A 17,450-nucleotide genomic window follows, 5' to 3' on the forward strand; every position below is an offset into this window, starting at 1 on the left:
ACACAGTCTATGTATCTGTCTGTCTGTACTAAACCATATTTGGACCATATCATGGGTGAAGGGGGGGGGCTATAATCTTTTGCCCTTGCCATAGATCTAATCAGAATTGGGCATCTTTGTGTCTAGCATTTGCAATAGGATGAATGCCCACGGGAGCTTTTCCTACCACGGCAAATACCAGGCAGGAGGTGGTCCTGATGAGAACTGTCTTGATCAGAATCCTGGCAGATGCCCAGTCCAGTTTGCCCAGCAATTTCTTTTTAAAAAAAATACAGTCCTGCAAGGGCTAAGGACATAAATAGTGCTACATCTAGTTTGGCCTTTCATTGCCCAGGGAACGCAGGCAGACCGGTGCAATCCAGAAGCTTAAGTCCTAGTGAAATCAATGGGAGTCACATGGACTGAAAAGAGGCGCAGCTGCATTGATTTCAGTGCTAAACCTGCTTCTTTGAATTGTCCCGTAGTGAACAAATGTGATTTGTATTGGATACAAACTTACGTTAATTTACCGCAGAGAAGTGATTCAACTCTCCTCAGGGCTTTCTGTGCAGATAACCCTGTGAGTAGTCCACAGGGTTGCTTGTTTATTATTTTCATCCCTCTAGTTGCCCAAGGCAGCGTCACAATGAAACAGTGACAGTCATAAATGGCGAAAAAAGATTGGCACATTTTAATTGTGCTGTGTTTTTAGTTATCCTATATTTTAACAAAGTTGTGCAATTGGTTTTTATATTTTGTAGATTGCTTGGAAGCCATCTGTCTAGTAAACAATTAATTGTATAAATTATTGTTAATAATTGATTGATTGATTGATTGATTGATTGATAATGGTCACAAGACAACTAAGCCCTGGGCTGAATCTTTTCCCCCTTGCTCCCTACCCTCACTGATTTCAAATCCAACCCTATCAGTTGCTGCTTTGTTTTCATTTATGCTAGTGTTCTGCACCCTGCAAGAGAGCAGGATTTTATCTTCAATTGTTTATTAGTTGTCAATACTGGAGGAGCTCAAGTTAGGGCATAGTTGCTTATTTTGTTCTTAAAATTATTATGCTATATTCTCGTGAAATCTGTGCTTATAATTTGTCTTTAAAATCTGTTTATTTGTAGGTGCTTATTATCCATTCGCAGTGTAACAAATGACACTCAAAAAAATAAATAAAAAGGAATCAGATACCTTTCTGATGACTGAAGCCGTGTAGATTTGATAGATGACTAATCATTTCCATATAAGGCCTGGCTGTTTAAGTAAAGACAGTGTTTTATCGTGTGTTTGCATAGTACCGAGTGCCCAGAAATAATAAATGAATGAGCAGCACACGGGATTAGTCAGCAGGCTGATTATTGTAGATGGCTCAACTGGTATTAAGAGTTAATGTTCACAAAAAATTCCAAGTCATCGAACTGAACTTTCAGCATTACTTCATGTTCAGGCCAGACAAAACATTCACTTGCGGAGCAGTATCCAGTCATTTTCATACAGTGCAGAGGCAGAAAAAAGTGTTGGGTGATTGCATTCATTATGACAAGGTCAGGTGTTTTTCTAGGATGGGATGACACACGGCCTAATCTTTCAGTCCTTAGGCAATACCCCTTCCTACACCATCCCCCAAGCATGATTTCATCATAGGGAATAGAAATCCTACTGCAGCTCCTAAATCTTCCCCCTTCCCCCGTTTCCTGGGTCATATCCTGGGTGAGAGGGGGGTGTCACTGAAGGGCTCTGCTTCTGGCTTTGAATCTGAGTTCTGGCAAGGAGTGCTCAGATTACAGGGTGGGTATAGAAGAAGTCTGGCTTCCATCCCTTTCTGATGGTCCCCTGAGCTACTGTTTTTGAAAACTAAAACCAGGGAAGTCAGGAACTGGGTGGTAACAGCCTCCTTAAAAGGTAAAGGTACCCCTGCCCGTACGGGCCAGTCTTGACAGACTCTGGGGTTGTGCGCCCATCTCACTTAAGAGGCCAGGGGCCAGCGCTGTTCGGAGACACTTCCAGGTCACGTGGCCAGCGTGACATTGCTGCTCTGGCAAGCCAGAGCCACACACGGAAACGCCGTTTACCTTCCCGCTGGTAAGCGGTCCCTATTTATCTACTTGCACCCGGAGGTGCTTTCGAACTGCTAGGTTGGCAGGCGCTGGGACCGAGCAGCGGGAGCGCACCCCGCCGCAGGGATTCGAACCGCCGACCTTTCGATCGGCAAGTCCTAGGCGCTGAGGCTTTAACCCACAGCGCCACCTGCGTCCCGATAACAGCCTCCTTACCACCCAGCCAATAATCTGAACAGTTTAACAAGTAATTTAGCTCCTTGAGATATTTCAAATGGTGTCTGAAAAGGCATCACAAGGACAAGGCATTTGGCAAAGTGAGGCAGCCACCTTAGGAGGCAGATGCTGGGTCCTCAGCATCCCATTGCTGTTCCTCCTAAGCCTCCTGGTCATTCCCATCTATTTGAGAACAGAGTTGGGTAATATGCTCCATGGCAAGTCCTGCCCCCTCCCTTGTCCTTCACTTGACACAGGTGTTAGATGTCAAGTGAGCCTCTCTGAGGAGCATTTTCTACATAGGGTGCCACCACTTGTAGGTCCATTCCCTAGAACAGGCATGGCCAGACTTGGCCCTCCAGTAGTTTTGGGGCTACAATTCCCATCCTCCTTGACCACTGGTCCCGTTAGCTAGGGATGATGGGAGTTGTAGTCCCAAAACAGCTGGAGGGCCAAGCTTGGCCATGCCTGCCCTAGAAGCTATCCACCACACCATGGATTGTGTCCAATGATAGTCTTACTCAGAGTAGACCCATTGAAATTAATATACATGAGTAATTTAGGTTAATTTCAGCAGGTCTACTTGGAAAATAACGTACTGGGATACAACCTTTTGTTCAGTAGGTGAACCCAGCGAAGGTCTCTGAAGGTCCAGATAGCTAAACGTGGGAAGAGTCCATCGATTAGGCAACCTGTCCTCATGCCATTTAATGGTTTGCAAGTTTTGAATTATCTGGGATTTGGAACTGCTATTTATTGCTTTGTGCTGTGTTCTCTGTTTTATAGAATTTGTATGTAGTCATTTTACTGCATTTTAATAAAAAGAAGGAAAAAAAGAAAAAGAGTTTTGAACGAACTGGACTCTGAAATGGATGGGTTACCAGTGCCGCTGCGGATGGACCAAATCCTGCTGCAATGTGACCAATCTTGCTGCCTTGTTTGGGGGCAAGATAAGGGAATGTGCCTGTTTTTCGTTCCCATAACTTTACTAGTAGGAATAGTCATTGTCATAGCAGGTGAAACAGCATCAGAGCAACAAAGCAAATCTCATCTCTAAGTTGTCATTCTCTGTAACCTCAAGTCTTTTTAGAAGATGAGTTCTCAGCTGTATAAAACACAAAACCTAGTGTGGACTCAAATTGCACTTCAGAGCAAAGAAGTTTCCAAATGTGTTTAGTATATGAAAAATGATTTTATTCCATTTTTTAAAAGTACAGTGTGCAAGAAGTTCTTTTTCACTAAATTCCCTGTATTGATCCCTCCATCTTATTCTCTTTCTTTTTCCCTTGTTTAATGCATTTGTATTTCTTCCACACACACAAACACAAAAAGGCTGCTTCTTTTTCCAGAAGAGGCACAAAGAAGGTTTTTTTCCCCCTTTGCAATGAGTAATTTAGTTTTTCTTTTGTAATTGTTAAAAGAAACCCCACAAAAATCAATATATCATTGCCAAGCTATATAAAAAAAATGGGAATGAAGAAAGCTTAGTAAATACAGGAAATTGCAATGTCCCTCCCCCCCCCCACCTCCTCTGGTCAGCCTATAGTATACTCAAGGTGATTACTAATCTTGTCCAGTTTTCTGCAGATTTTGAGCAACACAAATATTGAACTTAAGGCCTCTTCCTATGAGCTAGTTACTAGTTTCTCCACCAGCTAAGAAGACGACATGAGGAAACACCATGGCGACTACTAGAGTTTCTACTGGTGTGGCATCATAAGGCCACATTCACGTGAGCTCTGGATCCTTGCCCCTCTTGGCAGATAAAAACTAGCAGGTAGGGGACAGCTGGCAGTTCCAGGGAGGCAGGAGCAAAGGGGGTGCCAGGGGGGCTGTGGCCCTGGGCGCACAATTTTTGATGGGGCGCAAACCAGGCACCCTCATGCAGGCACCACCAGCACGCCTGACCCTCTCCTCCCACCAACGGCCACGTCGGCTGGTTATGTCAGGTCATGGATTTGAGACCCACATTGGGCAAAGGATTCCGGCATTAAAGGGGGGTTGGACTATATGACCCCTGTGGTCCCTTCCAACTCTACAATTCTATGATGTTATGAAAACAATAACCCTACACTATCCGTATAGTTAAAGCCATGGTTTTCCCAGGAGTGATGTATAGAAGTGAGAGCTGGACCATAAAGAAGGCTGATCGCTGAAGAATTGATGCTTTTGAATTATGGTGCTGGAGGAGACTCTTGAGAGTCCCGTGGACTGCAAGAAGATCAAACCTCTCCATTCTGAAGGAAATCAGCCATGAGTGCTTACTGGAAGGACAGATCCTGAAGCTGAGGCTCCAATACTTTGGCCACCTCATGAGAAGAGGAGACTCCCTGGAAAAGACCCTGATGTTGGGAAAGATTGAGGGCACAAGGAGAAGGGGACGACAGAGGACAAGATGGTTGGACAGTGTTCTCGAAGCTACAAACATGAGTTTGACCAAACTGCAGGAGGCAGTGGAAGACAGGAGTGCCTGGCGTGCTCTGGTCCATGGGGTCATGAAGAGTCGGATGTGACTAAACGACTAAACAACAACAATCCGCTGCATAACTCTGGCTCTTTTCTGTTAACTTCAGTTAGGCAGGATTTCACACAAACCCAACCGGGCAGTTAATGGGCTGGTTGTCCTGTTAGAAGCTGCATATACATTATATCCCCAAAGCACCATCAAAGCACATCTTTCCCCTCAAAGAATTTTGGGCACTGTAGTTTCTAGGGCTGGTGGGAATTGTAACTCTGTGAGGGGTAAACTACAGTGCCCAGAATTCTTTGAGGTGCGGGGATGTGTTTTAAAGGCGTGGCCCGTATTCTGCAGCATACTGTTTCACCAATGGGGGCAGGGATCTCTTTAGTGGCTGCAGGCATTCAGACATTAAATTGAGAAGTACAAAAGTCAGTAAACAAAGAAGACATAATACATTTTTCAAGCCTTCTCCCCCCTCCCTTGTATTTCCACCCAATGCAGAGAGCATTGCTCAATCCAAGGTCTCTTTCAGATGTAAATGATTGCAAAAGCTATGTCAGCAAAAGGAATGAGATTGGCTTAAACAGTGGTGCCTTTTAGCTTACATCTCACTATAAAACATTCTAGGACTGATACTAAAACACTTTTTTCGACTGGGCTAAAGCCCTTATGGGGAACTGAATGGGAAAGTGCTCAGTGCTTGAGCCTCCATCTTGCATGGAGGAGGTCCCAGGTCCAATCCCTGTGTCACACCCACAAATACCGTACATTTAAAGTGCTCTTAACTCCACTTTAACAGCCATGGCTTCCCACTCCCAAAGAAACCTGGGAAATGTTGTTTGTTAAGGGTGATGGCTTCACAGCACTACAGTTCCCAGAGTTCTTCACAAACAGCAGTTCCTAAGATTCACTATGACTTTTAAATTTAAAGCTCTGGCTTCAACCAGAGCCAGGGCCTTTTCAACTCTGGCTCCGGCCCGGTGGAACGCTCTGCCTCATGAGACCAGGGCCCTACAGGATCTGATTTCTTTCCGCAGGGCCTGTAAGACAGAGTTGTTCTGCCTGGCCTTTGGCCTGGAGCCAATTTGATTCCCTCCCTCCCTCTCTTTCTTTTTTCTTTTCCTTCTCCTCCTGCGATGAGGCTACATTTTAATATTTTAATGTTCCATTATTTTAATGTATTTTATTTTTGTTTTTAAGTTGTAATCATTCATCTTGTTTTTATTATTGCTTGTAAGCCGCTCTGAGCCCGGCCTTGACTGGGGAGGGCGGGGTATAAATAAATTATTATTATTATTATTATTATTATTATTATTATTATTATTAAAGTGGTATAATAATGTTTAAATATGTGGTGTGAGAAAAGCCCCATCTGAAACCCTGGAGAGATAAAAACTACTCACTGCAGACAATATGGAGCTAGATCGACCAAGGGTCTGGTTCAGCTTCTTATACAGTGTTACCTTGGGTTAAGTACGTACTTAATTTGTTCCGGAGGTCTTAACCTGAAACTGTTCTTAACCTGAAGCACCACTTTAGCTAATGGGGCCTCCTGCTGCTGCCGTGCCGCCGGAGCACGATTTCTGTTCTCATCCTGAAGCAAAGTTCTTAACCCGAGGTACTATTTTTGGGATAGCAGAGTCTGTAACCTGAAGCGCATGTAACCCAAGGTACCACTGTATTCCTAATACGACACGGCTGTTCGTGTAGTTCACAGGCAATATGTTCAAACTTAGGCATAGTAATAATCATATTCTTATTTTTAGCTGGTTGGAATATTCTCCTCCAGGGAGCTCGGGTAATACATGGTTATCCCATTTTATCCTATTTTAGTCCTTTGGGGGTAGTGCCATGCTGCAGTTAGGTTGTTTTGGACTTTGGACTGAATAATCTTACAGGTGTTTGTGTGTGGAGAGTTCTTCTTTAGTAATGCAGATGCACTTACTTCCAAATGTGATAAACCAGCCCTGCTGTGTGTTTTTTTTAGGGGGGGGGGGCACCCTCCTGACTATTTTACTGAATGGGGACCTGGACATCTGCTCCAAACTGGTGATTTTATCTGTATTTTTGATAATGTTGTTGTATCCACTGTTTTTAATGTCTGTTTTTAATGAGGATTGTTTTCTGTAAACCTCACCCCACAAACAATTTATAAGGCAATATATACAAATTGTGCTTAATAATATAATAATAACAAAACAAACTGAGCCGCAGGTCAGGTAAAACAACATGTTTCAAAGCCATCCTAAGAAGTCCTCCAGAGGCTATTAGAGCCGGTCTAGATGTTACTTTAGGACGCTCTATTCATTCTTGGGGGATGTTTGTTCATGTGAGTAATGTATCACATCTCAGGAGCATTTAGTTTCCCTGATCTCAAAGATACCATGGGAGCTTAAAAGACCCTGAATAGTTACAGATTACAGGCTGGTACACACACACACACAAATTGCATTCAGCAAATGTGTGAAGGACAGAAAAGTGCACCCAACAGTCCTGTCCCTAATTTTGCTATAGCTATTTGCTAATTTATTTATTTATTTATTATACACATATCACTTTTGTCCAAGGAGTTCTGATTGGCATGACAAGTTCTCCCCCTCCCATTTTGTCCTCATTGCAATCCTTTAAAAAAAAAAGTTATATTAAATATTTTCTTGCTTTACAAAAGTATGTGCATTGTCTCTTTTTCTGGTTGTAGACTAGTCTTTTTTTTACATTTGAAGTGAGACATTAGTGTTGTACAGTGGTACCTTGGGTTATAGACGCTTCAGGTTACAGACGCTTCAGGTTACAGACTCCGCTAACCCAGAAATAGTACCTCGGGTTAAGAATTTGCTTCAGGATCAGAACAAAAATTGTGTGGCAGCACCGCGGTGGCAGCGGGAGGTCCCATTAGCTAAAGTGGTACCTCAGGTTAAGAACTGTTTCAGGTTAAGAACGGACCTCCAGAACGAATTAAGTTCTTAACCCGAGGTACCTCGGGTTACATACGCTTCAGGTTACATACGCTTCAGGTAACAGACTCCACTAACCCAGAAATAGTGCTTCAGGTTAAGAATTTTGCTTCAGGATGAGAACAGAAATCGTGCTCCGGCAGCAGCAGGAGGCCCCATTAGCTAAAGTGGTGCTTCAGGTTAAGAACAGTTTCAGGTTAAGTACGGACCTCCAGAACGAATTGAGTACTTAACCTGAGGTACCACTGTATACAGAATAAGGTTGAGGAAGGAGGAAGAGATGGGGAGAGAGAGAAGGGAGTGGTAATACTTAGTGTATATGTGGGGGTTTTATGCCAGCGTCACTTGGGCAGGTTCTCCATCTATTCGTTTATTATATTTCCTTGGTAGTGAGGCAGAGAGACAGTGATTGCTCCCAAGGTCACCCCATGAGCTTTGTGACTCACGGCTCAGCCAAACTTACCTTTTGCCCTGTGCTTCCTAAGCACAGGTCCACAATTTCAAGTGCTGTGTCCGAGCGCTTTCCCTCCCCAACAATCTAGGCACCATGCCACACTGACCCCCAAATTGAACCAAAGTCACTCAGAGAGCATCATAGCTGACAAGCAACTTGGATCCATATCCAAGCTGGGCCCATGCTGGCTGAGTTGAAGTCCAGAACGCTTGATGTAGACCGGGTAGGCAATGATGCAGCAGTGATCTAACTAAGGCAACTTCCTTATGTTGTTACAGCTCTAGGCACCCCCAAAAATAATGTCGGAGCCTTATTCCTGGAGCAAATCGGGGCCCTTTGCCTCACAGATCCCATCCTGCACCTGGAACGCAAGCTGTTGCTTCATACTGTGAAAAATAGATCTGATGATGTTTACTTTGGATGAGATGAAACGCCTGGGCATTTTAACAAACATCCCGGCATTTGTTTGTTTACCTGCCTCACCCACATACTTGTCATTCTTCTGGGGGCAGTGGAGCCAGGCAGAGTGTCTTTCAAAATATTACAGATCCTAAGGACCTCTTGAGCTATCTGTTACAGAAAGATGGGCTCCCGGAATCTGTCTTTTCTAGATCTCACTTCAGCTCCTGTTAGGTTTGCGTAATTTCTTTCCCCACAAAAATGTGTGTGTTGGGGGGAGAGTGCATTCTGTGCGAAATGATTGCTGAGTTTTAATTTTAAACAGCATTTTAATTTTAAAAAGCAAAGCAAATAAGCGGCAGTATGTATGAGTCTCTCTCACAGTAGGAAAAACCACAAAGGATCTCATGGTAACTTAAAAGACTTAGTACAATCCTAAACTTTATTGAATTCATTGGCACTTACTCCCAGTGAAGTGGGGTTGGGATTACAGCCTAACAAATTTATTATGATAGAAGCTTTTCATCAGATGCGTGAATGTTATTCTGAGTTGCAGGTACATATATACAGAGTTGTATGACAGACATGTGAAAACCGACACCAGAGGGAAATTTTATTTCATTTTTTAAAAAACAGAATGTATATATCATTTACTTTTTAAAAAACCCTCTAAGTGTTTTAAATAAAATAAACATTAAAATGATCAATAAAAGAAGCTAAACCCAAGTCAACTTGGAAAAAACTAAAACTAGCCATTAAAATATACATTACAAAATAAATTATCTATTAAAATACCAGAAATGAAATGCAGAAGAGAACAGTCTCTGATAGTCAGGTACTTAGCTGTTTTTTATTAGGTAAAAGGTAAAGTCCAGTCAAAGGCGACTATGGGGTACAGCGCTTGTCTCGCCTTCAGGCCGAGGGAGCTGACGTTAGACAACAGAGTTTTCTGGGTCGTGTGGCCATCTAAGAAACAATGTTTTTAAAGAGTATATAAACTGCCAAAACAAACAAACAATTGGTCCATCTATGGTTGTTGTTGTTGTTGGCATGTATCTTGGGAGATGATGGAGGGAATGCGCCTTTGGGGGTGAGGTCAAACTGTTGGAAGGCCACAGCGCCTGCTGTGACTGTAGAGACAGATAAGGGCGAGACATGTTTTGTTGCAGCTGGGGCAGATGATGAAGATGAAGGTGTCTGGTTGTGCGGCTGCAGATGCACCATGGCGTTTCTTCTCTGTGTGCTCTTCCCAGGGGTCATTCTTCCTCTGGTCACTGCTGTAGATACACACCTTGGCTGCCTGTCTCCAACTAGTTCAGTATTACCTGCAGTGACCGACAGCAGCTTTCCAAGATTTCAGACAGAAGTATTTGCCAGCCCTACCTGGAGATGCCAGGGTTTGACCTGGCATATTATGCATGCAAACCACTTGCCCTACTACTGGACCCACATCCCTTCCCTGAAGAGGAGTAGCAAAAAGTGCCAGTCAGGAGAGAACACAGGAAGGAGAGAGGAGCATTCTGCTGAATTTAGAGTGGGGAGCCAGATGTTTTGGGACTACAACTCCCATCATCCCTAGCTAACAGGACCAGTGGTCAGGGATGATGGGAACTGTAGTCCCAAAACAGCTGGAGGGCCAAGTTTGGCCACCACTGCCTTACACATATTCTTGATACAGTACAAGTCACTTTCATCAGTCTGTGTTAATTTGTTACAGTTAGGGGGTCTCCCAGGTTTCCTTCCTTCCTTCCTTCCTTCCTTTGGAGCATGTGAATATTTGGGATTGGCTGTTTAACAAGCGCTGGTGCAAGCACATAAGGACCAGCATCCTGGATTAGAACATCTCCTTCCTAGATTCAACATAGGCTGGTTCCAAATGTTTTAGAGCATTTTAGAACAGCTACAAGCCAGAGATCAGTGGTAGCCAATGTGGTGGTCTCTAGACATTGTTGGATTGTAACTTCCATCATCCCTGACCACTGGGCATGCTGACTGGGGCTGATGGGAGTTGGAACCTAGTAACATCTGGGGTGTGTGTGGCTACCCCTGATCTATGGTTTGTAGCTGTTTGCTTGCTCTCAGAAACTAGCAGCCCCTTGCCCAACTCCCCAAACTGCAGGTGTTCCCCGTGGACATGAAGCCCAAACCTACAGTATGTAATAAAGAGAACCACACTGAGTGCAACCTGTGGTCCATACATCTCTGCATCCTGTTTATCTTATCGTAAGTGATCAGAAGAGGACAGCCCGCTGGTGCCATGGGCTTCCCTTTTATTGATGAAAACTCAGCACAGTTCTGTGCTGTTTTAAACTCTTCCCCAGGGGTGTTTTAAATCCCGGCACTTTCTTTGGTTCCTTCAAAACTGAATGGAATTTTTCTTGCTGTCTCTCAAGCAGCAGACAGATTCCTCAAGGAGGATTATAAAGCAGCATGATGGTGAGCTTAATCCCTAGCATCTGGTGGATAAAGTATGCTGACAATAAAAATGCAACTCATTTTGCAGTTAACACAAGGCTATTAGCAACTGATGTAATCATTTGATCCTGTTAAGGCTGATGACTGTAACAGCATCCTGTGACAATGCGTTCCGCAGGTTGATTCTTTATTACACAGAGAAATATTTCTTATATTTCTTATATTTCTTATAGAGAAATATTTCTTATATTTCTTATATTTCTTATAGAGAAATATACATATATATTTCCTGGATTTGATATTGACAGATAGACACACACACACACACACACACACACACACATTAAAACAAACAAACACTTTCTATATTGCCCTCTAAAGTGCTATGTATACTGTGTGGTATCTAACGAAGTATCACAAAGATTGATAGATGCTGAAATCACGGGAACAATTTGAAATAAATTGTTGGCTGCTGAGGGAAGGTGAACTCAGAGTTGCAGATTTATTGCAGACTGACACACATCCAATTGGGTTACATGAGTCCGCTTTTGGTAACATGTCAGGACAAATTATTATTATCAAATGATGTCTTGAAAGTCTGTGCAATGTAGAAGTTAAGAGTGGGATTGTTTGCCTGCATATTTTATTTATGGATATTTGTTTTGTAACATCTATGTCATTGTTTTTAACCCTTGTAAACCGCTTAGAAATCTATTTTGGCATCAAGCAGTATATTAATTCACACAGAGTGTTTGACCAAGACTGCGGAGACAATTGTCGCAAAACGTGAGGACTGCTACCTGTTAATAGGGCTCCCTCTCCTCTCCTGCCCCACCCAATCTTTTTTAGGAATTCTCTCAGCCCACTGGAGCAGACGGGGGGGGGCACAGAGCGAGAGGAAGTCCCCTTGCACAGAGAAAAGTCATTGTGCTAATTGGATGGCTTTGTTGGCTACAACTCCAAGATTCAAATCCCCACTCAGCCTTTCCTACCTCACAGGGCTGTTGTGAGGATAAATTTTGGAGGGGGAGCATGTATGCTACTTTACGTCTCATATTCAGCACACCATTCTTCCCAGCCAAGAGCATTTCCTGATTACCCACCTAATATTTAGCCATCTTTCAAGGAAGCTGCAGCATCTGATGAATGCTAGCTGAAAGTCAAGGTGGCTATCCCAAAAGAGGAGTTTACAATGGAAAGGGAAAGGCTTCATTATGCAAATAATGCCCATCACAGAGGATAGCTTACAGCTCTTGAGTGTGAATCCACTCCCATGGTGGAAGTTAAGCAAGTGGAGGAAAATGAATCAGCAGACCTCTGAACATGTCCTAATATTGACTTCAGCAGAGTTCTAAGAGGAGCTCAAGTTGGCTATTTGCAGGATTTAATGGCGGCGCGCAGAGACGCTGCGGCTCAGTGCTCTCCTTTTGTTTTCAGCGTTTTGTTTTGTTTTCAGTGTTTTGTTTTCATTATTTTTACTTGTTCTGAGTATGTTTGGTCGGGCAAGAAAGATTTATAGCAGGCAGGAACTTCTGAAGGTCGGGTTACAGTGTGAACAAGCTGTGAGAGCTGATTATTTTCGCCCAGATAACGCTCCTGTGGGAGTAGCCAGGCCACCGGGCTCTCCATGGATTACTATGCCTCCAGGGAGGAGGCGAAGGCGGCGTAGAGACAGGAGGCAAAGGCGGGGTTGTCGGGCCGGCGTCCTGGTAAGATTGCAGAGGAGTCCATCTAAACCACCACTCCCTAGCATATTTCTTGCTAATGTGAGATCTCTTGCCAACAAGATGGATGAATTGAGGCTGCTGGCAGCAAAGAACAGTCTCGTAAAAGATTGCTGCGTCTTATTTGTCATTGAGACATGGCTTCAACCGTCCATACCAGACACGGCTATTCAGTTGGAAGGCTGTGTGGTACATCGTCATGACCGAGGCATGGACTTCGGAAAAACCAAAGGAGGGGGGCTGTGTGTATATGTGAACAAATGCTGGTCCAATAATTCTAAGACCGTGGGCAGTTACTGTTCACCGGATTTGGAATATGTGGCTGTTAAATGCAGACCAGCCTATCTCCCTAGGGAGTTTACAGCTGTTATGCTAACTGGTGTGTACGTGCCACCAGATGCCAATGCCAACTTGGCTCTGGGATGCCTGCAGAGCCTTATCAGCAGCCAGCAAGACAAGCATCCTGAAGCTGTGCACATCATTGCGGGAGACTTCAATCATGTTGAACTTAAAACAGTGCTCCCAACGCTCTATCAGCATGTGAAATGTCCCACAAGGGGGGACAAGACACTGGATAAAGTTTATTCGAATGTAAATCACGGCTATAGGGCCTTACAGCTGCCACATTTGGGCCAGTCCGACCATATGTCTCTGTTCCTGGTACCAGCATATATCCCACTCAGGAAACGGGCTCCCACAATATCAAGGACTGTTAAAATCTGGCCTGAAGGCGCTATCCACCAGCTGCAGGACTGTTTTGAGAGAACCAATTGGGATATTTTCGATCGTTCAGACCTGGAGGAGCACACGGCGGCAGTTCTGTGCTATATCAATCACTGCACAGACACTGTCACAGTAAATAAATCCATCCGGTTTTATCCCAATCAGAAACCCTGGATGAATAGAGAGGTCCAGTGCCTGTTGCGGGAAAGGAATAGGGCTTTCAGGTCGGGCGAGGTGCAGCTTTACAGTGTGGCAAGAGCAAACTTGAAGAGGGGTATTCGACGGGCAAAACTGGTCTATAGGCAGAGGATTGAGGATAATTTAAGGAGTAACAACACAAGACAGATGTGGCAGGGGATTCAGCATATTACCAACTACAAACCTAACCTTGGTGCTGTCGATGGTGACCCTTTGCTGGCGGAGGAGCTTAATCTTTTCTTTGCTCGCTTCGAGAAGGAGCCACCTGAGACGCCGGTATTACAGCCACCAGCCCATAGGGGCCCCTCATTCACTGTAGAGGAGCATGAGGTGAGACAGGTATTGAGGATGGTGAATCCGAGGAAGGCTGCTGGACCTGATGGCATCACGGGAAAGGTGTTGAAGGGCTGTGCGGATCAGCTGGCGAAGGTCTTTACTAAGATCTTCAACAAGTCCTTACACCAGTCTATTGTCCCACCCTGCCTGAAGTCGTCAACTATTGTTCCTCTGCCTAAAAAATCTACAATCAGTAGTTTGAACGACTACAGACCAGTTGCACTGACTCCAATCATCATGAAGTGTTTTGAGAAACTGGTGCGCCGTCATATAATTTCCTGTCTTCCATCAACTTTTGACAACTACCAGTTTGCATACAGGGCAAATAGATCCACGGAAGACGCTATCACTATCACTCTCCATGCTGCTCTGTCCCATCTGGAGCAGCCGGGGAGTTATGTGAGGCTGCTGTTTGTGGATTTTAGCTCTGCTTTTAACACTATCCTCCCCCATAGACTGGTGTCCAAGCTAGAGGCGATTGGACTCTCCAACTCCACCTGTCTCTGGGTTTTGGATTTTTTGTCAGAACGTTCTCAGAGGGTTAGAGTGGGGTCACATATGTCCACAGCCCTTAGCCTTAACACCGGCTCACCACAGGGTTGTGTGTTGAGTCCCCTGCTCTATACTCTCTATACGTATGATTGTACAGCCATCTATCCCAGCAACAAAATCATCAAGTTTGCTGATGACACTACGGTGGTGGGGCTCATTTCAGGAGGGGATGAGTCCGCCTATCGGGACGAGGTGGAGCGGCTTTGTGTTTGGTGTGGAGAGAACAATCTGGCTCTTAATACGGCTAAGACCAAGGAATTGGTGGTGGATTACAGGGAAAAAAAGGCGGACATTCAGCCCTTGTATATCAAAGGGGAACGGGTGGAGAGGGTGGCGGAATTCAGGTTTTTGGGAGTGACTATCGATCAGGGCATGACTTGGAGCGCAAATACCACTGCTCTGGTGAAGAAGGCCCAGCAGAGAATTTATTTCCTCAGACTTTTAAAGAAGAACAATCTGAGTGAGAGACTGCTGGTGTCCTTCTACCGAGGCTCCATAGAGAGCATTCTCACATACTGTATTTGTGCCTGGTTCTCCAGTTGTACAGCTAGGAAGAGGAAGGTGCTCCAGAAGGTCATAACCACAGCCCAAAGGATTATTGGTCATCCTCTCCCATCTTTGGAAGAACTGTACGGTTCCCGTTGTCTTAGGAAAGCAAACAACATCCTGCAGGATGCATCTCACCCGGGATACAGTCTGTTTGCACTACTGCCTTCTGGCAGGAGATATAGAAACATCAAGTCAAGGACAAATAGACTGAAAAATAGTTTCTATCCAAGAGCTGTGGCCTTTTTAAATGCTGTAACTCGATAGTGTGACCTGGGAGTTTGATGGGTGTGGGTGTGGGTGTGGCTGGAATGTGGTTTGTTTGGTTGTTGTTGTTGTTTTGCTTTTGTTGTTTTTAAGGGATGGCATCCAATTTCGTTGCACTTGTGCAATGTTGCACTTGTGTAATGACAATAAAGAATCTATCTATCTATCTATTCCACCCAAAGGGACACTAATAAGGCAAAGGTAAAGTTAAAGGCAAATGACCCCAGGGTGGTTAAGTCTAGTCAAAGGCAACTATGGGGTTGCGGTGCTCATCTCGTTTCAGGCCGAGGGAGCCGGGGCTTGTCCACAGACAGCTTTCTGGGTTGTGGGGTCAGCATGACTAAACCGCTTCTGACACAGAAGCCAGAGTGCACAGAAATACCACTTAACTTCCCACCACAGTGGTACCTATTTATTTGCTTGCAATAGTGTGCTTTCTAACTGCTAGGTTGACAGAAGCTGGGACAAAGCAACGGGAGCTCACCCTGTCGCAGGGATTCGAACCGCTAATAGCCATGCTTTGCATGCGTTTGCAAAGTTCTGTTTTCCAGGGCTCTCTTTAGATCTAGCACAGCCATTCATCAAATCATCTTCAATACTGCAAAAGGGGGAAACCTGTAGTTTTTTTGTTTGTTTTCCCATTTTGTTTTATTCTGAAAATTTTTTAAATATTTATTACCCTCTCAGATTATTAACCAGATTTATGTTATCATATTAACTGAGGCTGCAAACCTGAGTACATTTATTCAAAAACAACTATGATAAACAGAGCAGTCTTATTCACAGCACAGAAGTTAAGTCCCATTCCCAAGGCTTACTTTCAGGGGCAGGATATTGCAACCCGAGTTGTATTTTGAATTAAAAGTCTGTAATGCCGTCCCTAGTTAAACTCACAGCTGTGATTGTGCCCCTAGATCACAATCCTCAAGACATATACTATAGACTAGAGTAATTCCATTCAGGCTTTATTCTCTTAAGGTTTATTAGTTTGTGTGAGTCTTGAGCCAACTCATTTGCTTAGTGTTTCCCAACCTTTGGTCTCCAGCTGTTTTTGGACTACAATTCCCATCATCCCTGACCACTGGTCTTGCTAGCTAGGGATGATGGGAGTTGTAGTCCAAAAACAGCTGGAGACCAAAGGTTGGGAAACACTGGACTAGAGCACCAGAGTTTAAATGGCAAAATATTAAATGCATCAGTTCTTAATAAATTCTTCAGCGTTTGGACTCCCCCACAATAAATGAGGAGAATGGCTCCAAACCTTTCCCACTTGCCATTTCTGTGTCTGTTTTGCAAAAGCCGAGTAATTTAAACCCACTTAGCAACAACAATCACAAATGTTCATGTCACACATGCATCTTGCCACTTAAATGTGTTATTCCCAAGACTGAGGCAAAGTGTGTGCATATATATATATATAATTCAGGGTGAAGAGTACATTCAAACTGCATCTCTTAAGTGCAAAAATCTTTCAATAGGACCCTGATGGCCAACGAGTCCAATCCCATACAATGCAGGAATCTCAATTTAGGGACTTTGCCAGCAAGATGCATTATCTATCTAAAATTTACAGTTTCTGCGTTTTCCTCTCCTCAGACTCCACTACTTCTGTCACTCCATCGTTTCCATTTGCTCAAGGCCACAGAGTGAGTCCATGGAACAAATGGGATATGAACTCAAATCCAAAGTTCATTGATCAGCAAGTATCTGCTGGAGGTGGATAGACCGGACACAATATATAATAAAAATTAAGGCTTGACCTCTCCCATAACAGGGCTGTTGTAAGGATGCTGTCTATGAAACATCTTGGGGCACTCAAAAGAAATATATACATTATTATTATTGGTCTTTGCTTATTCTCTGTGAGGTTCTAACCAGCTGACAGTACCCCCCCCCCTTCCACAAAAACTGTTTTGGGTCAAAATGCCACAGTATTTGCTGCTTTTTAGGCTCTACAAAGTAACTTCCAACAATTCTGAAATCAACGGTAGCATGCCTGCCCCTTACTGTACACTGGTCTTAAAACTGGAGTATTAACATGAGAGTATCAGGTTCACACAGAAGCATGGTTTCAAGTTCTTTCAAGTTTCCCCACAACATTGATGGCAGTAGGATTAACAACCCCAAACCCCTTGCTCCTTCCCCATATAAAATCCACCTCCA

The sequence above is a fragment of the Podarcis cretensis genome, assembly GCF_951804945.1.
Source record: "Podarcis cretensis genome assembly, chromosome: 6".
In the NCBI taxonomy this organism is placed as follows: domain Eukaryota; kingdom Metazoa; phylum Chordata; class Lepidosauria; order Squamata; family Lacertidae; genus Podarcis; species Podarcis cretensis.